General features: G+C 35.6%; 1 pseudogene; it reads left to right on the top strand.

Moving 5' to 3' along the window:
• Window positions 1-1,658: 1,658 nt before the first annotated feature.
• LOC115302257 lies at window positions 1,659-20,367 on the top strand (annotated as a pseudogene).
• Window positions 20,368-25,475: the final 5,108 nt, after the last annotated feature.

Raw genomic sequence — 25,475 nt, forward strand, 5'->3', positions numbered from 1 at the left:
ATTATAAGGAAAACGCAGATAAGTACAACTTAAATGCAAAGTTAAAAACAAAACGAGTAGACAATTCCAGGAACGATCTCCTGTGGCTTTTCCAACCCTACCTGATGGGGAAAGTGACAGCTAGGACCTGAGGGTTCGTACCACGGAATCCCTTCTGTCCTCCTGTCCAGCAGATCAGGCTGATTTAGGTAGATGTCGCTCTCCAGCACAACTGCCTTGTGCCTGGGGATTCCTGGCCTGCTCTGGGAGGCAGAGCTATACTCCTCATTCTAGTCAAGACCCAGGGCTCTCTCCTTTCTGTAGGCTTGATGACTCTCTGGTGCTTGATGGCTCCTCGGTGCTCTAGACATGCTCCCATCAAACATTTTTTTTATCTCAAATCAACAAGAGTGGTTTGGCTATGACGAGTTAGGAAAGAAATATTAGGTATTGACCCCTGGGTCCTAAAGTAGGAACTAAATTGAATTCTGTTCTTCAACAAAGATTGGGCTCTCTAATTTGTAGTATAACATTTCACAGAACAATGCCAAGTGCTCAAACTTGACACAAGAGGGAACTAGAGAGTAAGAGGGAGACAGGGTGAGAGAGATAATTATCGAGAGTCATAAAAATAGAATTTTTGCCTCCATGTTTAAGAACACCAAAAAATTGGGACACCCGGATGGCTCAGCTGGTTTAGCATATGACTCTCGGTTATGATCTCACAGTTTCGTGAGTTTGAGGCCCGCTTCGGGCTCTGTACTGACAGTGTGAAGCCTGCTTGGGATTCTTTCTCCCTTCCTTTCTGCCCCTCCTCTGCATTCTCTAAATAAATAAACAAATAAATGAACAAAATTTTAAATAATAAAGAAGAAATGTTAATTTTTTAATTACTAATGCAATGACCCACCTGAATAGACTTACCTGATACTCTCTCTATGATTCTGTTTGCTTCTGAGGTAACTGACTCACTGGAGCTGCATGCATTCTGCCAACCCACTTGCACAAGGAAGGAAGGGAAGAGATGGCAAATTAAGGGAGGCTACCATATTATACGTATTGGTACAAGTTCATACAAACTGTTTTGGGAAACATTTTGCAAGACTCCATTACAAAGGCTCACTTATATATGGCCAGATATGTCCTGAATTATGTAGAAGCCATCTGTACTTCAGTTACTCTACCTAATTATATATTGTGAGACTTACCGTTGACCCACATGCTGATACGCTGTCATGTGTAATTTACGATTTTTATAAATATGTTCCTGCATCCCATGAAATTACTATCTTTACCAAAATTTATGAGGAAGATTCAAGGGCTGAGAGAGAAAAGCTGTCTTCGCTATGTCTGGTTTTGTGGGCCCAGACAAAGAAGGCCTCTGCTTGTGTGAATCATCATGATTTTGAGAAATTGCCTGCAGTCTCCTGACATTTCTTCTGCCTAATTTTAATACCAATTGCTTACCTATTTCAAAAATGAAGCAGCAAGCAGGAATGCTAATCCCGAACTCTCTATCTTCTTCCATAATAGATTCAGCATTTTTGAGAAAATAATACCTTTATTTCAGTGAGCGAAAAGGCCTTTACAGACCTTTCATTAAATCACAAAACAACCAGTGACAGATCCACAGGGTATTATTACTATCTTCCATCTCCAGGAGGAAAAATGAAGGATGGATGGAGTTCGTTTCTCAGGATTACGTAGCTGACGACTGCCATCACGCTGGCCCTGCAGCCTCTGCTGTCCAGTCTTTCCGGCCCCACCCTCTGCCTTGTCCTACTGGAAGCATCCGTGTTGTTTATATGTTGCTGGCCAAGTATGTACTCATCAAATGCTTCGTGCGTTACAAGTGATCATTATTACATTAACTTAATTGTTTCAGTGGAAGTATAATTGACACACAATGTTACCTTAGTTTCAGGCGTACGGCATAGTGATTCCACAACTCTCCAGACTATGCTGGACTCACCACAACTGTCTGTTCCAGTGACGATTTCTTGCCCAGTCTCTTAACGATAAATTAAGCCAATCAGATTGTAATGCGAAACAGGAACAGAAAGGCATTTGCATAAAGAATATGTTGCTACTGACATGTAAAATGAGAGTACGCTAGAGCAAAAGAAGATCAAGTGACTTGTACAACAGAGTGCTTAGGGGTTTCTTGGTATGTGGCCTTCCTTCAGTTTTATTGTTCAATTCTTCAGTTGATTTACGATCTACCATAATTTCCTTCATTTTTCCTAACAAGACATATGACCAAAAGAAAGTTTTAATTCGGTATGGTTTCTCGCTCTCTTTTTATAAAGTCTATTTACTGACATCTCAAGTAAAACTTGAAGAGATCTTCTGATCAAATAATTACTAATATTGACAAATGATATTTAGTCCATCAACATCAAACTTTATTGATTGCTTGCTTCTCAGTGTTCTAACATAGTTTAGCTTTCTTCCTCTAACTCATGTAAATATGCTTTTATCTATGGAAATAGTCACTCAAAACCACATGTTTTGGAGTGCCTGGGTGGCTCAGTCTGTTAAGCATCTGACTCTCCATTTCTGCTTAGGTCATGATCTCATGGTTTTGTAAGTTCCAGCGCTGCGTCTGTCTCTGTGCTGACAGTGTAGAGCCTGTTTGGGATTTTCTCCCTCTTTCCCCCTCTCTCTAGGCTTTCCCTACTCACACTGCTTGAGTTTCTCTCAAAATAAATAAATAAACTTAAAAATGTTTATAAACCCACGTTTTACACGTCCATTTTGCTTGAGCTCATTTTTCTATTTATTGATTTGTCAGAAGCATCAAATAAAAAAATAGCTAAACATCTTGTACATACTGATGTTAAGTACATTACAATTTTGATAAAAAAATTAACCCTAACAATGTGCCACTGTCAATAGTTTATTAATTCATTTCCTAGAAGTAAAAAAAAAAAAGTAGGTTAATGTAAATATATTTTTCTTAAAATACTTAGACAAAGCATAGAGTAAGACAAAACAACCAATGATAAACTAAGTAGTCTTGATTTGGTATCTGTGGCCATGATTAGGTCCCTTTACTGTTGCTTTTTGTGGGTACAATTTTCTGTAAAACAATGGATGGGAGAAATTAAAAAGACCGAGGGCAGGGGAATTGTGAGGAGAACTAGATCGAATTATTCTGGCCATATAATCCTCAGAAAATTCTTGAAAGACAACAAAGACATATATGAGTCAAACTTTTGCACTTAATGTAGTGACAGAACTGGGGCGTCCGGGTGGCTCCATCGGTTAAGCTTTTGACTTCAGCTCAGGTCATGATCTTGTGGCCGATGGGTTCGGGCCCCGTGTCGGGCTCTGTGCTGACAGCTCAGAGCCTGAAACCTGCTTTGGATTCTGTGTCTCCCGCTCTTTCTGCCCCTCTCTCATTCATGCTCTGTTTCTCTGTCTCAAAAATAAATAAACTTCAAAGAAATTAAAAATATATATAGTGACAGAACATAATTTTTTAAAGTTTATTTTGAGATAGAAAGAGCACATGCACGTGTAGGGGAGGGAAAGAGAGAGGAGAGGGGGAGCCTGGGAGAGCATCAGTTTGATAAATATTTTATAGTAGATATTATGATCATACATTCTTATTGTTGTTTTCAAGGGCAGTTATGAAGAAGTGTTGAGGAAAATAATATATTGAATTGGAAGAATATGCAATTTGAAAAAAGCATAATGCAATTCCAAACCACCAAAAGTGATTAATCAGAAAATATGTAATTGATATTATATATATGCCAAAAAAAACCCAAACAGATACAGACATACACACGTAAAGAACACATATATGACATAAATAACATAGATGGGCATCTGCAAGGGGGTATGATCATGAATATTTTTAAAGATGTTTTCACATTGCCATTATTTTTTTATTCTATTTGGATTAGAGGGGATAAAATTAGTGGATTTAATAAAATTAATGTTGTTGTAATGCAGATACAGAGAGGGTTTTGATGTAGTCTAAGAAATCAGTCAGAGGGGGCTCAGTGGAAGCCCTGTGGCTTTCTAATCCGCATTCTCAACTTTCTTACTTGGAAAAGGGAGATAATGCCATGTCATAAGGTTATTGTAAGGAGGAAATGAAATATGTGCAGATTGGGCACAGAGCAACTTAAGCTGTGTTTATTATCATTACCAATCATGTGAAAAATTATCCTATTGTATCCACATTGGTGGTTGTAGAAGGGTGATTCAAACTTTAGTATAGAAGAGGAGGGACAAGTGCTCCAGAAAGGGCTAACACACATACCACCCGTAACTAACCATACCGACCATCTTTAACTTACCATACATGATATCCATTGTGAACCATGCGTAATATCCATAACTATCGATACATAATATCCATAACTAACTATACATAACATCCAATTCTCCCTTAAGTTTAACATCTGGTTTTAAGGAGACTAACTCAAAATAATGCATAGCATGTTGATCTAAGAGTCAGTGAGAAGTATCTCCTTAGAAACTTTGACTGAAATATAATAAAGTTGCACATATTTAAAAAGCAACTGCATTGATGTTTGAACTGTCACAAAGGCTTATGTTTTCTAAGAATATCTGTGATTCTCCTATTTATTAAAAGGAAACACGATTGCTTTTCACAATAAAATATTCATATGACAATGAATTCATTGTCATAATTAGTGGAAAAAACATAAAATATTCATTTTGTTTTCATTGTCATTTTTAAAGGAAAAAGAAACATTATAAGGGGGAGAATACTTGATTAATATTTAAACAATAAAATATATTCTTTTTCTTAAAGTCAACTTACATTAAAGAACTGTAATAAATGTTTTTTTTTACTTTAGTAATTTTTAAAAATATTTTAATAAAATATTATAGCTTCCTTTTGGTAATTTTGTCTTTCTGTATCTTCTTACTTGAGTGTACATCATTTGTCATTCAGAGAGTTACTGGATGCTACAATTCAGAAAAAGAGAGAGAGAGGAAGAGACAAAGAAAATTCTTACTTCCCAATGATTGTGAATATGAGCTTGACTTGCTAGAACTTGTAGTTTCCAATATATAGTTATATGGGTCAGGCTACACACTGACTTGTGAACTCATTGTACCCATGGGATCCATAAACAGAGAAGAAACATTAGATTATTTGGGCAGATATTGACAGATGTTTCTCTTAAATAATATTGCTAGTATACCATCCAAGTACAACAAAAAAGAAGCAAGTTTGCCTTTTTTCACTTTTTAATAGTAAGTTTCATCTCTAGGACACCTGGGTGGCTCAGTTGTTAAGCATCTGACTTCAGCTCTGGTCAGGATCTTACTGTTTCTGAGTTCCAGCTCCACTCTGGGCTGACAGCTCAGAGCCTGGAGCTGGTTTAAGATTCTGTGTCTCCCTCTCTCTCTACCTATCCCCCACTCATGCTCTGTCTCCCTCAAAAATAAATAAGCACTAAAAAATAGTAAGTTGTATCTCAACATTTCCCTTCTTACACAACAAAGGGAAAATGTCCTCAATTATTGCTATATTACTTGAAATAGATTCAAAACTATAATAAAACTGGAAATTTCTAACAGTTAATTAACATATGATTGTGAATGCACATTGTGTATGAGTAATAATATATTGTAAGCAATGTGAAATTTTATGAAGGGAACAAGATTTTTATAAATGCTCCACAATTTTGAAAGTTTCACTTTAGAGTCCAAATTTTAAATTATTAATAATAGTAATACCATTGGATTTTATTTTTTAAGATTTTATTTGTATTTATTTTTAAAAGGGTTTTTTAATGTTTATTTATTTTGATGTAGTGCATGTGATCGGGGAGGGGGCAAAGACAAAAGGAGAGAATGATCCCATAAACTGTGAGATGATGAGCTGAAATCAAGAGCCATCACTCAACCAACTGACCCATCCAGGTGTCTCAACGTTTTATTTTTTGAAATTATCCCTACACCCAATGTGGGGCTCAAATCTCTAAGACCAAAATCAAAAGTCACATGCTCTACAGAGAAGCCGATGTAGGTGCCCAAATACCATGAATTTTAATTTATGATATATATTTTTCCTGATATGCTCTTTTTATTTGTTGTGGGACCCTAAATAAATTAATAATAAAATTATGATTGTATAAAATGACAATGATGATGATAGACATATTTCATGGCTTTGCGATAAGAAGTTTATAAGACAATTCATATATAGAATCAAGAATAATGCCTTCTGCACACTACATATTTAATGAAATATGAGATATTTTTATTATATAATCTTAGCTGTTATTTTGTTGTATACATTTGAATAAATAAACATTGTTTAAGTGACTACTTTTTCCTGATATGCTGAACTTGAATTTTGCATAACTAAATATGGGAAAAATGAAAGGGCATCACCACATATTTATTCACATATGATTCTTTATTTTAAAAAATAAATTTTCAGGGCACCTGGGTGGTTCAGTTGTTTGAGTGTCTGACTTTGGTTCAGGTCATGATCTCATAGTTTAGGGGTTCAAGCCCCGCATCAGGCTCTGTGCTGACAGATCAGAGCTTGGAGCCGGTTTTGGATTCTGTGTCTCTCTCTCTCACCTCTCCCCCACTCACACTTTGTCTCTGTCTGTCTCAACACTAAACTTTAAATTTTTTTCTTTAATTTTATGAAACCTGTTATAAACATTCTAGGAAGGCTTAAATTCTTCATCATATCCTTCTTTCTTCTTGCCTGTCAATTAATTCCCTGTATGAGCTTAAGTGACACAGTCTTACGATTTATACTCCTAGGATATATTAACATAGAAAAAGTCTCATTCTGTCAACAAAATATTAGCAAATCAAATCCAGTGATGTATAAAAACAATTATACAAGGGCACCTGGGTGGCTCAGTCAGTTAAGTGACTGACTTCGGCTCAGGTCATAATCTCGTGGTTTGTGAGTGTGAGCCCCATGTTGGACTGTGTGCTGACAGCTCAGAACCTGGAGCCTGTCTTCAGAATCTATGTCTCCTTCTCTCTCTGCACTTCCCTTGTTCATGGTCTGTCTCTCTATGTCTCAAAAATAAATAACCATTAAAAATTTTAAAAACAACAATTATAAATTATGACCAGTTTATCCTAAATATGCAAGGATGGTTCCACATTAGAATACCAACTGATGTAATCCATCATATAATAAACTAAGTAAGGATTATCATACAATTATATCATTAGATGCAAAAAAAGCATTAGACAAAGTCCAATACATATGATAAAAACTCATAAAGTTAGGTATAGTGAGGAATTTCTTCTACTTGATGAAGAATATCTACAAAAACCCAACAGCAAACATCATACCTAATACAGTAGATCCCCTCCACCCACACACACATGCAATCTGTGGTTTTACTTTCTGTAGTTTCAGTAACCTGTGGTCAACCCCAGTTCAAAAGCAGATATTAGTAACAGCACCAGATCACAGTACCTACATCATTTACCTCATTGCATCTCATCACATACGCATTTTCACATCACCACATGAAAAAAGATGAATACAATATAATATAGTTTGACAGACTAAGACAGGCCATATTCACATAACATTTATTAGAGTATATATTTCAAAATTATTCTATTTTATTATTGTTGTTAATCTCTTACTGTACCAAATTTATGGATTGAATCTTATTATATGTATGTATATATAGGAAAAAGATATAGATACAGGACTACTATGGGTCTTGAAACATATCCTTCGTGAATAAACAGAACTATCACAGCGGGAAACTTGAAGTTTCCTTCCTAAGATCAAGTAAAAGGCAAAGATGTCCCATCTCACCACTCCTTTTCAACATTGTGCTGGAAGTTCTAGCCGAAGCAATAAGAAGAGAATAGGAAATAAAAGGTATATAAATTTGAAAGGAAGAAATAAAACTCTCTGCTCTCACACAACAAAACTTTCTATTAGGAAAATACAAAAGAATTGGGATGGCTGGGTGGCTCAGTCAGTTGATAGTATGAGTCTTGATTTTAGCTCAGGTCATGATCCCAGGGTCGTGGGATTGAGCCCTGTGTGAGCTTCATGCTCAGCGTGGATTCACTCTCTCCCTCTTCCCGTCTCCCCCATTTGCTCTCTTTTTCTCTCTCTAAAATAAAAATCTTTTAAAAATAAATAAATGAAAAGAAAATGCAAAGATATAAACAAAAAACAAACAAAAAACCCTCCTTGCGCCAGTAATTCATTATAACAAGATTGCAGGATACAAGGTCAATCAGGTTTCTATATACCAGCAGTAAACAATTGATTTGATTAAAAAACATAATTCTCATGAGTGCCCCCCTAAAATGTAATGCTTAAGTATATATCTAACATAATATGTAAACGATCTTTATGAGAAAAACTACAAAACTGTGATGAATGAAACCAAAGAACTAAATCATTGGAAAGATATTTCATATTCACATATATATAGGAGGACTCAATATTGTAAAGATGTTAGTTCTTCCCATCTTGATATATAGATTCAAAGCAATCTCAAGCAAATATCACCAAGTTATTTTGTGGAAAACAACAAACTGATTCTAAAATTTATAATGTAAGGTTTAAGGTCTCTTCTGTTCCAGAATAGACAACACAATATTTAAGGAGAAGAACATAGTTGAAGGACTGGCACTACCCAAATGTAAGACTTACTATAATGCTTCATTAATCAAGACAGATGGTACCAGTGAAAAAGAGATAAACAAAGCAGTGGTATAGAATTAAAAAACCAGAAACAGATTCTAACAAATCTTTGATAAAGGAGCCAAAGCAATAAATTAAAACAAAAAAAAAAATGGTCTTTTCAGGTCACCTAGGTGGCTCAGTTGGTTAAGCGTCCAACTCTTGTTGGCAGCTCAGGTCATGATCTCACAGGTTCATGAGTTCCAGACCCATGTCAGTCTCCACACTGTCATTCCAGAGCCTGTTTGTTACTCTCTCTCTCTCCCTCTACCCTCCCCCATCATGTATGTGTGTTCTCTCTCTCTTAAAATAAATAAATAACCTTAAAAATGGTCATTTCAACAAATAAATCTGGGACAATTGGACATACACATGCAAACGTAAATTTTGACAGATTTTATATACTTTACAAAAATTAACTCAAAATGGGTAATAGATCTAAGACAAAAATGCAAAACTATAAACCTCATAAAAAATAACATAAGAGAAACTGTAGATGGCCATGCCTCTGACAATGACTATTTGATACAACACCAAAGTCATGATCCATGAAATAAGTCATTGATATGCTTCATTTTATTAAAATCAAAAGCTTTTGTTCAGTGAATGATAATGTCAAGAAAACAAGAACACAAGCCACAGACTGAGAGAAAATATTTGCAAAAGACATACTTGTAAATGAATGTTATCCTCAGTATATAAGAACCTCTAAATTTCAACAATAACAACCACTCTGATAGGAAAAAAGGGGGGGTAATTACTTCAACAGGTACTTCAGCTAAGAAGATTTGTGAAAAAATGCTAAGCATATGTTACTAAGAAATGCACATTAACAACAATGAAATATCACTAACACCTATTAGGATGGCCAACATCTGAAACACAACTACACTACCTAAAGTAGTTGAAAAGTTAATTGACACACAAACCTGTGCACAGATGTTTCTAGAAGCTTTCTTCAGAATTGTCAAAACTTGGAAGCAATCCAGATGTCCTTCAGTAAATGAATGTATAAATTGTGATATATTTAGACAATAGAATAGTATTCAGTGCCAAAAGGATATGAACTATTAAACTGTGAAAATACATGGAATTACCTTACTACATTACTACACCAAAGAAGCCAATCTGAAAGGGCTACATATTGTATAATTCCAAGTGTATGACATTCTGGAAAAAGCAAAACTATGGGAGCAGTAGAAAAATCAGTGTTTGTCAAGGGATGGGGATAGGGAAAGATGAATAGGCAAAGAACAAAGGATTTTTAGGGCTGTAAAAATACACTGTATTATATCATAATAGTGAATGCATATTATTATACATGTATACAGCTCATAGATTAAGAAGAGTGAACTAAATAAAGTAAACTATAGACTTTTGGTTATTATGTTGGGTCAGTGTAGGTTTGTCAAATCTAACAACAGTACAATTCTGGCTGGGGATGTTGATTTTGGGGCTTGGGACAGGGGACAAATAGCAAATCTCTGCATCGTCCTCTCAGTTTTGGTATGACCTTAAAACTGCTTTAAACATATAAAGTCTTAGGTGACTGGGTGGCTCAGTCAGTTGAGTGTCTGACTTTGTCTCAGGTCATGACCTCACAGTTTATGAGTTCAAGCCCCGCGTTGGGCTCTGTGCTGACAGCTCAGAGCCTGGAGCCTGCTTTGGATTCTGTGTCTCCCTCTCTCTCTGCCCCACCCCTGTTTGTGTTCTGTCTATCTCTCTAAAAAATAAATAAACATTGAAGGTTTAAAAAATATATACATAAAGTCTTTTTTTAATTTTTTAATTTTTTTAATGTTTTATTTAATTTTGATACAGAGAGAGACAGAGCATGAGAGGGGGAGGGACAGAGAGAGAAGGAGACACAGAACCGGAAGCAGGCTCCAGGCTCTGAGCTGGCTGTCAGCACAGAGCCTGACGGGGGGCTCGAACCCATGAACGTGAGATCTGACCTGAGCTGAAGTGGGAGGCTTAACCGACCGAGCCTCTCAAGCACCCCAAAAATGTAAAGTCTTAATAAATGTCTTTAAAAATGTCACAATGAAATGAATGGCAGATATTTTGTTTATAAACATTGCTCAGTATCAATAGCAGTCCAAACATTCAGCATAGGAAGTTTCCTACTCAGTTTTTTTTTCTTTTATTTGCTTGGATTAAAAAAGAAACTCATAGTTATTTTGCCATCATCCCTTTCACAAGCCCCATAGAAATGAGGACATTATATCCAATCATGCCAGGGTCACAGAAGTGACTATAGCGTGATGCTGTCTTTGTCAGTGGTAAATTCCACAAATCTTGTGCCTTCTTGACGTCAAGTTTTTACATTAAAGTTGCCAAAAATCTAGCACAATAAGGATGTTCTTACAGCTTTTAGAATAAAGTTCGGGCTTTTTTCCTTACTTTATAAAAACTCTGAGTTTTAAGAGAAAATGAAATGGCCTTTGAATTACTTCATAATGCAACAAACATAAATTCAACACTAAATCAGCAACTATAGTCACTTCTGCCTCATACACACATATATACACACACCATATTTATTGTAGCAGGTGAAGTTCATTATTTTTGAAACATTTTGTTGTGTAGTGTAATAGAATTTTATTGTTGTTGTGTTGTTAACCTGTCTACTTTGTTAATTTGTGATTGATGAATCTAAAACATGCCAATTAAAAAAGGTTAATCTGGCATATAAGATTATTTTAAGGTAAGTCCCCAAGTATAATTTCCTAAAAGAAAATTGCAGTTCAAAAGTAGCATAATCACCATATTTAAATGTCTCTATGATGAACTGTGAGCCTTCACCAATTGATCTTCTAAATGTTTCCAATCAATATTTTCCAGCAGTTGAAAAGAAGGGGATTATAGAGACAGCATATTTCCCATTTGATACATGTGTGTTTTATACATATACTGTGAGATTATATTACTTTGTATTGAAATATTTAGCCATATTGCTCATTAGTTTGTGCAACTGTATCTTGTTCATTAGAGATTGGAAGGTTAAAACTTCGTGTATTATAATGTGAGGAAGTCTTGGTGTTTCACATTTTTCAATTTCAACTAATACATAGATATGAATCTTGTTCAAATCTCCAGAAGGCACCACATGAAAAAAATATATATATTAAGTCTACTTCAATGTATACCTTTTTCCATTTAACCTGTTTTATTTTGAAAGTAATGGCAGAACATTTTACTAATGGTGAGAAGAGTAGATAATACTATTCTCATTATATACGGCCATTAAAAGTAGCATATTTTAACACATTTCTTTGTGGAAAAACTAATCTGACTTTAACTTAAAAAGTAAGTTTTACTTTGTTTTATCTTTTGTGTCTAGCACATTTCACAGGAATCTTTGGTCACAATTGAGTGCTTATTTCTGACGACTCAAAATAAAAAAAAGTTTAAATTTGAGTTAAAAATAATAGTCCAATGACATAAAAACTAAAAAGAACACAATGGTAAAATATGAGGAAATGAACGTGAAGAAAGTTCAGTTGTTTACAAGGCTTTTCTTTCACCAACTAGTTGCAGGACTATGATATGAGTCATCATTTTTTGGATTTTGTTTTGGTTTGGTTTTTTTAGCCAGTGATTTTATATCTTTCTGCTGGAGGCCAGCTCCAGCAGATCCAGGGCTCCCTGAAGGATGGACGGTGTCAGCAAAAGGGAGTGAGAGAGCCTCAGCTTTCTTTCTGATCACCAGGCAGGCATCTCTGCCCTGACCCAAGTGTCAGCTTTATTTATTGAAAAAATGTATGGGGTACAAAACAGAAGAGGCAATTGCCTTAGACAATAATTTCTGATAACAAATTCTTCGGTATGTAAAAATTTTCCAGAACATAGATTGGTGGAAGACTCATGCATAATCTTTATCAATAGTGATTGAAGTAGGTAACTAGATGTTTATCAGCTTGGGAAGGAAGGTATCTTTAGCATTCAAATACAAGGCAAAATTTTTAGCATAGCAAAGGCAAGAGTTAGGTCTTTGTGAGCAGAGGTCAATAGTCTGTTTTTTCAGGATTCTGAGAAAAACAGGTTTCTGAGAAAAACAAGTTTCTCAGGAAATGTAATATCTGCTCCTATAATCATAAAAGAAAAAATTCTTATAACATGTTTTTTCATAAGGTACAATATTTTTAGCATAAGAAGGCAGTCACTCCTGATATTAGTCAGTCAGGTGCCTTGGGGGTTGGTGCTCAAGCAGAAATCGAGTGGAGGTTGAGTGGGCAAAGACACTGGTCACCATCTGATGGTGGGAGGCCTTGCAAACCTGCCTTACCTCAGAAATGCCTCAAGAAGATGTGGTACATATACACAATGGAGTACTACATGGCAATGAGAAAGAATGACGTATGGCCATTTGTAGCAAAGTGGATGGACCTCGAGGGTGTCATGCTAAGTGAAATAAGTCAGGCAGAGAAGGACAGATACTATATGTTTGCACTCATAGATCTAACAGGGAAAACCTAACAGAGGACCATAGGGAGGAAAAGGGGGAAAAAGAGTTGGGGAGAGCGAGGGACACAAATCATGAGAGACTATTGAATACTGAGAACGAACTGAGGACTGAAGGGAGGGGAGGGGTAAGGGAGTGATGGTCATGGAAAGGGGCACTCTGTGGGGAGAGATCTGGGTGTTATATGGAAACCAATTTGACAATAAACTATTATAAATTGAAAAAAAATAAAGTTACCATGAAGTGGCCCCCCCAAAATGGCTCCCAGCATCTTTCCAAAAATAATGCTTCTAATTAAGAAAATCTTCCACTGGAAATATGGAGATTATAATAGTAAACAACAATAACAGGACATCTACTTGGTGGCAATTCTATCACAAGTGCTCATTTTCTCATTTAAACCTAAATCAAGCTAAGGAACTAGGTTGTATTATTAAATTTATTTTATACAGAAACTGAGGCTCAGAAAATTCCTAAATCAATCAAGGCCACACAACTAAAAAGAGAAGGACCAGGATTTGAGGTTAGAATTATCTGATTCTATAGCCCATGAACTTAACCATTCACAATAGTAACATTACTGTCTAAAAGTCCAGTGTTTCTAAGTGGTAATTATATATGAATAAAGATTGGCATGTTGTTCCTTTAATAATTTTTATCAGTATTAGATTTCTTCATATAACATATGTGAAGAAAATTAAATATTAAAGTATTAAAGAGCATAATATTTTATTGTAACATACATCATGTTTTGAAGCAAGGTTTAAAGAGATATACATACTAGTTATAGCCTGTCATGCAAATACTCAATAGTAAATGTCCTAATGTTTCTATGACTGTCCTTTGGTGTTGATTAGATGTAACATCTCCCAAACACTGTGGTTCTCAGATCTTACTGGGGAATGTGTGAAGTTCTTAAACAACTACAATTTTAGTAGAAATTTTAAGGTCAGCAGTTTATCTTTGCCATAGCTATACTTAACCCAGTAAGGATAGCTGTGTAAGAATTTGAGAATAGATTTTCTGATTTTTCAGCCAAATCAATTATTTCTTTGAAAGTTTATTTTCTTTCCTTGGAAAGAGACCAAATAGATGTGATAGCATGTTGGCTAGAATCTTATTTTTAAAGTCATAGTAAAGTTTTAAAATTTCAATAGTGATCTTTAGCAAAATATTATTTACTGGAGCACTTAACCACTTGGTCATCCTATTCTTTCAATTAGATAACATAATCTTAAATATATATTGGTTATTTTCAAAATAATTGTTGGGTCAATAATTTCTTAGCCTTCCTTTTGCAACTAATGACCTAAATAGGTATGTAGTAAAGACTTATTAAAAGTAATTCATAATAAATCATATATTCTTTCTTTTTGCATATATTATTGGAATGTATCTATTGGAAATGTCTTTGGCCCAGAACTATTGGTGATTAGAATAAAATATACATGGAAATATTAAGTTATTTATCACATTTTTAAATGCATTGTGTAAGAGGTGGATGAATACTCTTATGGGCCAGATAATAAATATTTTAGGCTTTGCAGGCAGTCTCTGTCACAACTACTCAGCTCTGGCATTGTATTGTGAAAACAGTCATAGATAGCACATAAACAAATGTGGTTGTTTTCTAACAAGCTTTTATTTTAGAAAACAGGCTTTGGTCCCTGGATTATATTTTATACAGTAACTTTAACTTTTTTTTATAATTAATCAATAGTCAATATTATAGTGTATTCCATGAGTATATAAGAAAACCTATAGAGAATTCTGCCATCAGGACAAAAATTAAATCGTTCCTTATACATACGCAAACCAATACTCTTTATAGTTGTATACATTATGTGATATAAATATGTTAGCGGTCAAGAAGGGAAAGTAATCAGTGAGGATTTAGGTAGCAGAGACAGTAAGAGAAAATGTGTTCACCTATCGAGCAAAGAGAGGCACCGGCCTCTACATAATTTCATTTGCTTTTTAATTCCAGCAGTTATTTATTTATTTATTTATTTATTGCCTTTTTTATTTTTAAATATAATTTTTGTCAAGTTAGCTAACATACAGTGTATACAATGTGTTCTTGGCATCGGGAGTAGATTCCCATGATTCATCACTTCCTTGAAACACCCAATGCTCATCCCAGCAAGTTCCCTCCTCAATGCCCATCACTCATTTTCTCCCCTCTGCTCCTCCATCAACCCTGTTTGTTCTCTGTAGTTTTGAGCCTATTATGGTTTCATTCCAGTAGCTTTCTTCTATTTGTTGTTCTTTACAGCCCAGCAAACCTACTTAAATTCCCCTGACCTCTGAAATATTTTGTTGTCCCCTTGCCTTTGATTCTCTTTTCCATACTCAGATTCATCTGTATGCACTGACATTGTATCCAGCTTTCAATTTCAATATCAAAATATACATTCTGCAGAGAGCATTTTATGATTCCTTCCAAGTATTCCTCACTTTTGAATACCTATCCAGGCCATTTTGCATCACCTACATTCTATACATTAATATCACTTGTGTGTGTTTCTCCCCACCCTTGTGTTAGTCTTTGAATTACTTGAGGGTCTTTCTTATTTGTATAGTTTGATATTGCCTAATCACCAGACCAAAATATTTGAGACGTACAATAGTGTATCTGGATTTAATGAAATTCCTTCAATATGAATTGAAAGAAAGGAATAAACTTTTATACCCAGGGATCCAACAAGTGTTTGAAACACAGGGCCACCAAGGGCTGGATAACCTATTGCTTACAACTGTATCCAGTCTTTTAAATTAACCCTTTAAATGGTATTTCCGTAAGCCTAGACCAGCATCATGATTGTAGTAGCCATCATGTTTTTCCCCACTCTTTTCAACACTGATGTCAAAGTGTTTATTCTGTGGAAAATATCATTATTCAGTCACCAGTATGGTTTTTCTGAGCTATCTGAATATGAAAAATTCCTCCCCATGTTTTGAACACTGACTTATCCTCACAAGAATCATTTAACCAGTCATCCATCTGCAAATGTGTTACTAATTGGTAAGTATGCTTTTCTCTGTTTTCCCAGTTTGTGATATCTCGGTTGGAGAAATTTTAGCTTCAAGGGCCTCTTTCGAATGACACAGAAATCATACCAAAAGAGGGATGTTACTATCACAAAAAGAAGCAAATCTAAATGCATGGCAATATCTTAAGGACGGGTCATCTGAATGTGAAAAACTGAAAAGTGGAAAACTGTGTTACGTAGTGGCAAAACCTTTGATTAAACAATCACTTGTTTGATAGTCAGAATACATAGTTAATGATGTTGTAGTGTTCAGAAAAGAAACTGGGTATCAGGATGATAGTAGTCAACGGTGCATGTATCATCTGGATTGACAAGATATTACAATCAAGAAATTATTTCAGTAAATAGTCTATTTGACCGCAGGGATAAGAGAGAATACAAAGACTTCAGAAATAGGGACAATTTTATGTTGGAAGTAGATATTGCTTCTTAACCCTAAGGTAAGGAAGATCAAATTGAGGAAGGTCATTAACAAAAATATCAAACTCTAACTTGGAAGAAGATGAAATCAAATAGAGAACCATCGTATCTATTGCTAAAGTCTCTGAAAGAATTAATGGGGTTTTTTTTGTTCAGAAAATATCTTTTGTTGGAAAAATTGTTCAGAAAAAGCTTGAATGATGTAATATGCTCATTAAATTTGATGAGCTTAAGTTATTTGTGAAGTCAAGAGAAGGAGGGATGTGCCAAACTGAACTGATTATAGTTGTTAGCACATGGAACTGAGTGGACTCCAATTGTTACGAAGGTAAGTAAGTTACTGAGAGTGTCATATAGTCTAAAGAGACATAACTTACACTGAAGGAGACTGCGATGGTCCAAGGCTTAAAACAAGCTTTCTGTGAAAAGGAATCAGGCTGGGAAGGCCATTCCGTCCTCAGGAGGATATATTGTTTTCTACTTTGAACATCAGATGTAACCAAAAATTAAAATAAATAGCAAAATCTCTGAAAAACATGCAAAGAGCCACAGAAAACACTAGGTTGAGTAAACATTGCTCCTGCAGAGCAGAATCAGGGACTATACAAAGAACATTCCTCACCACAGGGTAAGGATACCTCAAAAAGTTTGCCCAGTGGTGATTTCAGGATTGTTGTAGATTACTACTTACCATGTATTTCACACACACCCCACACATGTTTTTGAGTTGGAGAGAGGAACAAAAAGGGAAGCGGGGGAGAGAGAGAGAGAGAGAGAGAGAGAGAGAGAGAGAGAGAGAGAGAGAGGGAGAGAGAGAGAGAGAGAGAGAGAGAGAGAATATCTCAAGCAGGCTCCATGCCCACAACAGAGCCTGACCCAGGGCTGAATCCCACAACCCTAGGATCATGAAGCAAGCCAAAAACAAGAGTTTGACACTCAACTGACTGAGCTACCCAGGCATCTTTCCCTTGCTAAATGTGATTATTGACTGCAGTTTTCTAGTATTTGTTGTACGATTATATATTGGAGTGTGAGGGCCGATACCATATATTTATCTGGATCAAGAAAAGTCATATCTGGTCCTGCTACAGAGAATTTCTTATGTCACCTCCATGCAAACACCAACATGTATCACTTTAAAATATACCACTTTAGAGTGCTATCATGATGAGTTAGTGCCTATGTCTTGTGTACTTTGAGAAGTAAGCATATAGTATATACAGAAAGAAGAGTGAATCGGATATTTGGTGACCGGATGACTTGTGGCGGTCTTAACACGCTCAGCAAACACTCCTGGCGCTCTCTCCTTCGAGGCGCCTGCCAAGAATACCACTTGTAAGTGGGTGTAGCCGTGTAACCAAATGTGCCTTTTGAGTAGTGAGTGAAAAAGCTGATATTAATCTCATTTAAGTCTGAAATAGTGACTCGTAAAATCTGACACGATGGCCGTAAGTCAAAGATGACTGTGAAGCAGACTGTCTGGCTACACTTTGATGGTGATGAAAATCAGAAAGATCCCACAGTTTCAGGAGTTCAAGTCCCGTATCGGACTCTGCACTGGCAGCATGGAGCTTGCTTGGGATTCTCTTGCCCTCTCTCTCTGTCTCTCTGTCCCTCTCTTTAAAAATAAATAAATAAAGACTTAAAAACAATAAAAAATAAAATATGTATTAATAACAGCATCGCTGCTGCTTTTTCCAGTGCCAAGCTCACAAAGAATGCAATATCTAAAAGACTGTTATCTACTTGACTTCTCTTTGAAAGTTAGCAATATACAAACTGCCCAATATTCCTCTCATGTCTCAGTAGAGCTAAGGACTCTAATGTTAATATTGCTGATTGCTCAAAGAAAATCTTCATGTCAAGATAAATTCTTTAGCATTGAAACATCCAAAGATCGAGGCCTTTAAACCCACAGATACTTCACGACAGCAATTTTTGTTCCTAAGTTTTTGCTTTTACTTTTCCCAGTATTTTCCTATAACCAAAAGAAGATAATAAAGGTAGAATCTTAAAGACCTTTTACACCTGTACAACTAGATGTGTGACTCCAAATTCAGTCCAATAAGTATTTTAAGAGGAATTGGTAGAAAAGAGACAGAGAGATGTTTTGAAAAAAAATATTATAAAACACAAAAACATAGCAACATAGCAAACTCGTTATGCAAATGTAATGGATGGCAGCACGCCGCCGATTGGATGCATCTTACTGTGCATATCTGCACTACAAGAAAACTAAATTATTATTTATAGTATACTAAATTATTATTAATTTTATTATTAATGTATTAATAAGAATATAAAATAATTCTTACTATAATTAAATTATACTCAAAATGTATTTTTTGTCTTTGTTATATTTTCTTCTCTCAGTCCAATTAAGGATCCAAAAATGAGATGTTAATCTCTAAGCAGTAATATAAAATACCTCATCTGTCTCAGAAATGACCTTGCCTCTCTGGGCGGCCGCTTCACTGCACTTCCAGAATTTAGATAAAGTTTAACCATAGTAGTAATTACTCAACCTTAAGTGAGAGTCCTATTTGTGGAAGGAAACCAGGAATATATACATGAGATCTGTTATTAGTGGCTTCTTGCCCTGCCTGCCTGCTACATTTACCACCACTATAACTAGTATCAGCAGCATAGCAATAAAGAAAAAATAAAGAAATAGAAATTTGAGAGTCTTTCTGGCTGTGGCCTACATCCAGTTTGCTCTAACACGGGTGCTGCACCAACCTTGACCTCGCCAGGTTTTCCCCAAGTAAATCTTGATTTCTCTTGGTAGCTCCATTTTTTATTCCAAATTCCAATCCCCATGGGTCCCTTTATTTTCAAAAGCCAATCTGTTTGTATGAGGTTGGTACATCATCCAAAGTCTCAGTTCAGGAAATTTCCTTTTTAAAGAAATTTTGTTTATATTTATTTTTCAGCACAAGGGAGGTTGGGGCAGAGAGAGAGGGAGACACAGAATCTGAAGCAGGCTCCAGGCTCTGAGCTGTCAGCACAGAGCCCAATGTGGGGCTTGAACCCACAAAGTGGGGGGATCATGACCTGAGCTCAAGTTGGACACTTAACCAACTGAGCCATCCAGGCACCCCGGAAATCTTCTGTAATTACTCTGTATTCTTCCCCTCCCCCATTTCCATACTGGAAAAAAAAAAGCTATGTATATTAAAAATCACATGGATTGGACTCTTAAATGGCCTCCTCAGCCTTTCTTTGCTCATATCTTGCTTTTTTTCACCTAATAAGAAATAAACAGGAGAATTGTGTTCGCTGCCACGAACCGCCTCTAAGGGGCTCCAGCCTAAGGAGAAGGGAGATAAGCAAGGAGGTCTCAGTACCATTTTTCCTAACCTACTGCCCGCAAATCGCAAATCGACTGGTGGTAAAGCGCGGAGGAAGCAACTAGCTACAAAAGCCGCTCACAGGAGTGCGCCCTCTGCTGGTGGGATGAAGAAACCTCATCCTTACAGGCCTGGTCCCCTGGCACTCCGCGAAATTAGACGTTGTCAGAAGTCCACTGAACTTATCTTCAAACTTCCTTTCCAGCATCTGGTGTGAGAAAGTCCTCAGGACTTCAAAACAAATCCGCGATTCCAGAGCGCAGCTGTTGGTGCTTTGCAGGAGGCATTTGAGGCCTATCTGGTAGTCCTCTTTGAAGACACCAACTGTGTGCTATCCATGCCAAACGTGTAACAATTACGCCAAAAGGCATCTGGCTGTCGCGCTGCGTATGTGGAGAACGTGCTTAAGAATCCACTCTGATGAAAAACATTTCATTCTTAAAAAAAAATCGCTTTTTCTTAGTAGGTCTGAACGTTGGAAATTTTTTTTTTTTCCAATAGGGTCAAAAGGTACCTAAGTATATCATTGAAAATGGAAAAATTGGGAACAGAAATCAGGTACTGGCAGTTTTCCATTTTCATTTATATGTGAATTTTTGATATATATGCGAGGACATAAAGCATTAATGCAAGTCAGAATGTTTCAGTGAACACATTTCAGCAGTTCAGCTTTATCACAATTATAAATAAACCTGTTAATTTTTCTGGACAATGCCAGCTTTTGGATTTTTTTTTAAACAAGTAAATTTCTTATTGATGGCAACTAAATGGTGTTTGTAGCGTTTTTATCATACAGCAAATTCTACCCATTCACTATACCTTTCTACCACATGTAAGTACTTGTTTGTAATGTTGTCTGTCTTCTGTAAGCTGCTATTAAAATACATTAAACTGTAAAACAAAATAAAACAAAACCAAAAAAAACCCCATGAGTCCGAGAGGCTTATATTTTTATAAAGGTTTCCCTCTAATCCTCTATATTTCCCTACCCACTCAAGTTTGAAAAATAAAAACTGCTATTGAGGCACACACATTTATGGACACAACTTTATTTCCATAATTATAGCCAACTCAATAAGTAATCCATCAATTCTTCTGCTGATACAATTAAAATGTTGATTATCATAATTTTAAAAATTGCTTAACTTTATAGATGGCCAGGGAATTGAAATCTTAATGCCAAAATCTAAGTGAACTTACAGAGGTAAGTGAACCATAAAAACCGCTTTCGCCTCAACATTATTTACTCAGTCACGATCTTCAGCTTTAGTTTCCACATCCTTCTGGGAGAAAAGACACAGGTAATAAAACTTAGTTTCTGACCTAGAGCTCCCCAAGGTGATACATCATTAGCCTAAGAGTGAAATAGAAAGAAAATCCATCACTCACCAATGCCCTCATCCCTCCACCCCTCCGTAAGAAGAGGGAAGTTCGCGCGTCTCCTGCACTTGTGCTCAAGGTAGGGAGGAAACCAAAAATAAATGAAAAATAATAAAACAAAAACCAAAGAGAACTTTGTCCTGTGAGTTGTTCTAAGCATAAGCCAAATTTCAACTCAAACTCATGCTGGAAGGATGCTGTGGAAGGAGAAAAATAATGCAAAATTCAGTTTAACATTATCCCTGGATTGAGTGTATCTCCAGGATTGGGATCCTGGAAGTAAGAAATATAAATCATCTTGAGAGGAAGAGGAAACTACTTCACAATCAGGTCTGAAATAACTCTTACTAGTAAAATTCCAGTAACTGTAAACATATAATACATGTAAGACCTATCAATCCAAAGTTTTATAACTAACAAAAAACAAACAACACTTTTAATATAAAAGAGAGAAATAAGAGAAACATGGGACATTTCCAGACAGGCAAACCCAAGTTGCCATGAACAGATTTTTTCAAAAGGAAATTCTAAAGTGTGTAATTTAAGTAAAATGGCATCAATTTCAATAAAAGGTCTAAAATATTGGTTGGTGAATAAGGATAAAGTAAGTACATAGACATCCAATTAATTGAATAAATTATAATAATGTGTTGAGCGTTTATAAGGCATAATAGAAATAATTCATAACAATACAATTTTATAATCTAGAGGGAAGATGATTAAATTGTTCCAACATTCCTAAATTATCTAAAAGGAGGATAGAGTTTTCATAAACTTAAGAGTTCTGCATATTAATTGTCTGGTTAAAATTTCTATAGTAACCGCTATAAATAAAATGAGTAAATGGAGAAAAACGGTTTAAGGGAATTTTTTTTAATCAATCAATCAATCAATCAATCAAAACAAGACAAAGGCAAGGAACGGGAAAAGAGAAGATATGAGGCAAATAATCAATAATGTTAAATAATAATCCAGAATGGGCACCAGTTCACAAATACCAAATTGGCAAAAATTCAAAACTACAATATTAATATACCACGGAGGATATGAAACTGTAAGACTACTTACCAACTAACATACACTTGTCAGTATAAATTGGTGTAACCATTTTGGAAACAATGCATTAATTTGTAAAATGGAATACATAGATAGTTTTGAAATAAGCAAGTCAAACCTAGGTTTATACCTAGAATAGGCATACATGTATGCATCCCAAAACGTATGTAAGGATTGCACAGTTTGGTGGAAACGTCCTGGATATAACCACCAGGGGCATAATTGCTTGGGGTGCCTGGGTGGTTCAGTCAGTTGAGTGACTGACTTCAGCTCAGGTTGTGATCTCACAGCTCATGAACTGGAGCCCCACATCAGGATCTATACTAATAGCTCCGAGCCTGGGGCCTGCTTCAGAATTTGTGTCTCGGGGCGCCTGGGTGGCTGTCGGTTAAGCATCTGACTTCGGCTCAGGTCATGCTCTCACAGTCCGTGGGTTCGTGCCCCTCGTTGGGCTCTGTGCTGACAGTTCAGAGCCTAGAGCCTGCTCAGATTCTATCTCCCTTTCTCTCTGCCCCTCCCCCACTTGCTCTCTGCTCAGTCTCTCAAAATAAAATAAAGACATTAAAAAAACATTAAAAAAAAAAAAGAATCTGTGTCTCCCTCTCTTTCTGACCCTCCCCTGATCACTCTTTGTTTCTGTCTCTCAAAAAATGAATAAATGTTAAAAAACTAAAAAAAAGTATAATCAGTAAATAAAGGACTATAGAACTAATCAAACTAATGCTATAACGATAAAAATGAACTAATCTGTGTTGCATTCAACTACATGGATGGATATTAGAAACAGCATTGAGAGAAGACGGAAAATGATTCCATTTCTATGAAGTCCCAGAAACTTATAAAATCATGTACTCCCTAGTGATACAACTCTAAGTACTAAAATTCAAAAAGAAGTAAAAATTATAAACCTAAAATTCAGCTAATGGTTAATGCTGAAATGGAAAGAGATTGGGATGCCTACACAAGGTGATTTCAGTGTTGCTCTTCTTTATTCTTTGACTTAAATAGTTATATTTTTATCGTTAAGATATATTCATACATTATTAATATTTTATATCTAATATTAAAGAAAAACAAAAAGTAATAATTCATGTATAAAATAGAAGTTAGATGTGACGTTTATGATTTTAGGGCAACGTCTTTATTACTAGACTCTGGGTCCCTGTTTATCCAGCCTCTCCCCAAAATGTTGTGTTTTGTTTTTTTTAATGTTTTATTTATTTTTGATACAGAGAGAGACAGAGCATGAGAGAGGGAGGGGCAGAGGGAGAAGGAGACACAGAACCAGAAACAGGCTCCAGGCTCTGAGCTAGCCGTCAGCACAGAGCCCGATGCGGGGCTCGAACCCACGAACGTGAGATCTGACCTGGGCCGAAGTTGGCACCTTAACCACTGAGCCACCCAGGCGCCCATCCCCAAAATGTTGTGAACATTTTTATATTAATCCTCTCCTTCAGTCTGTGTTTGGCAGCCTTCCTTCTTTCTCTGTTCTGTCATTGTATCTCCTATCCATTTACCTACCTAAGTATTTATTGATAGTGACAGACATTCCAAGAACTCTAAAGCATATAATGAAATGCATTTTGGAAATATATCAACAAAAGTATAATATTTTCCCCACATGGTACCACTGTTCTTACATGTTTTGAAATTTTGATTTGGTACTGGCTATGGAATTAAAACTCAAAAACTGTCCATTGGCTTTTTTTTTCTTTCTTTTTTTTCCTCCCAGAAACCTATGTTTTCCTACCTTTGCTATAAATTTTGAGAGTTGGAGACTCAGGACTCCACATGCACTAAAATGTGGTGTAAACTTTAAAGTTTTGTTTGTTTAGAGATGTTTTTTAATGTATGTTGTAGCTGTTCAATTCATCCCACATCTTTCAACTTTTGTCTTGCAAAATGAGAGATTATCATTTTATACTGTATCATATAAATTTAGCTGTTTTCATTTATCTTTATTCTCTTCTGACAGACAAAAAAAAAAAAAAAAAAACAAACAAACCCAACAACCCAAAACAAAATACCTTTAGGTTTTAAACTATCTTTTGGGCATGTAAAGAAATTGAAAGGAAACTAGAGCACATACCAAACTGTACCCTTAGGTCAATGTGAAACAAGTATAAAATGATTAATAACTGAATGTAGCTGTTTATAAAGCCAGACACTCTTTTGTTTTGTTGGCCTTTAGTCCAAACAAAAATAAAACATTCCAACAGAATGTAATCTATACACTCTTGATGCCAATGTTTTGTTGGCAGAGTTGTTTCTTTTCATGTTTTGACTATTTTATGAAATCTCCAAGTAAGTGTTAAATCTTGCTTTTATATATTTATATACAAAGGCCCTCTGTACCTCATAAGCAGTTTTAAAATCCATTTGGTGAAAATACTGTGGCAGATACTCAAGTATTACAGTGCTATGGTTGAAAGCTCTCCATCAGAACATTAAGGAAGAAACTTCAGCTTACAATAAAACAGGACTGATAGAAGTTGGGTATTAACCTAAATTTATCTCAATCTTGGAACATTGAGAGAATCAACATGACAGAAAACTAATGTCTCAAATGCTTGCCTAAGAATTAAGTTGCCAAAAAGAAGATCACAGACCAGTATGACAAAGTCTTAAAGAAGATCAATGATGGAAGACATGAGAAAACACATGCAACAAATAGAAACACTTCAGATACTGTTAACTATCTGAACAGGTTTTCAAACAGAAAGACAAAGGAAGGAATTACCTCCCTAAAACAATAAATGCAGATTATGACACAAGAACAAAAAAGCATAACAAAAGAAAATATATGAAGATAAATTATAAAGAGTTCTTGAAAATATGGTATGACTTTTAAAATAATTTAAAAATACAGACATCATTAATGACAGAATTGGAGGCTAAATAAATGGTCAGGCTGAGGAATTCTCCCAGAATGCATTGCAAATATATTTACAGTAAAAAACGAGAGATGTAAAAGTCAGAGTCACAATATTTATCTATTAGAATTTTCAGAGGGAGAATAAGACAAATGGAGGAAAGATTGATAATTCAGAATTTTCTAGAACTAAAAGATTCAAGGTTTT

The sequence above is a fragment of the Suricata suricatta genome, chromosome 1 (assembly GCF_006229205.1).
Source record: "Suricata suricatta isolate VVHF042 chromosome 1, meerkat_22Aug2017_6uvM2_HiC, whole genome shotgun sequence".
Lineage (NCBI taxonomy): Eukaryota > Metazoa > Chordata > Mammalia > Carnivora > Herpestidae > Suricata > Suricata suricatta.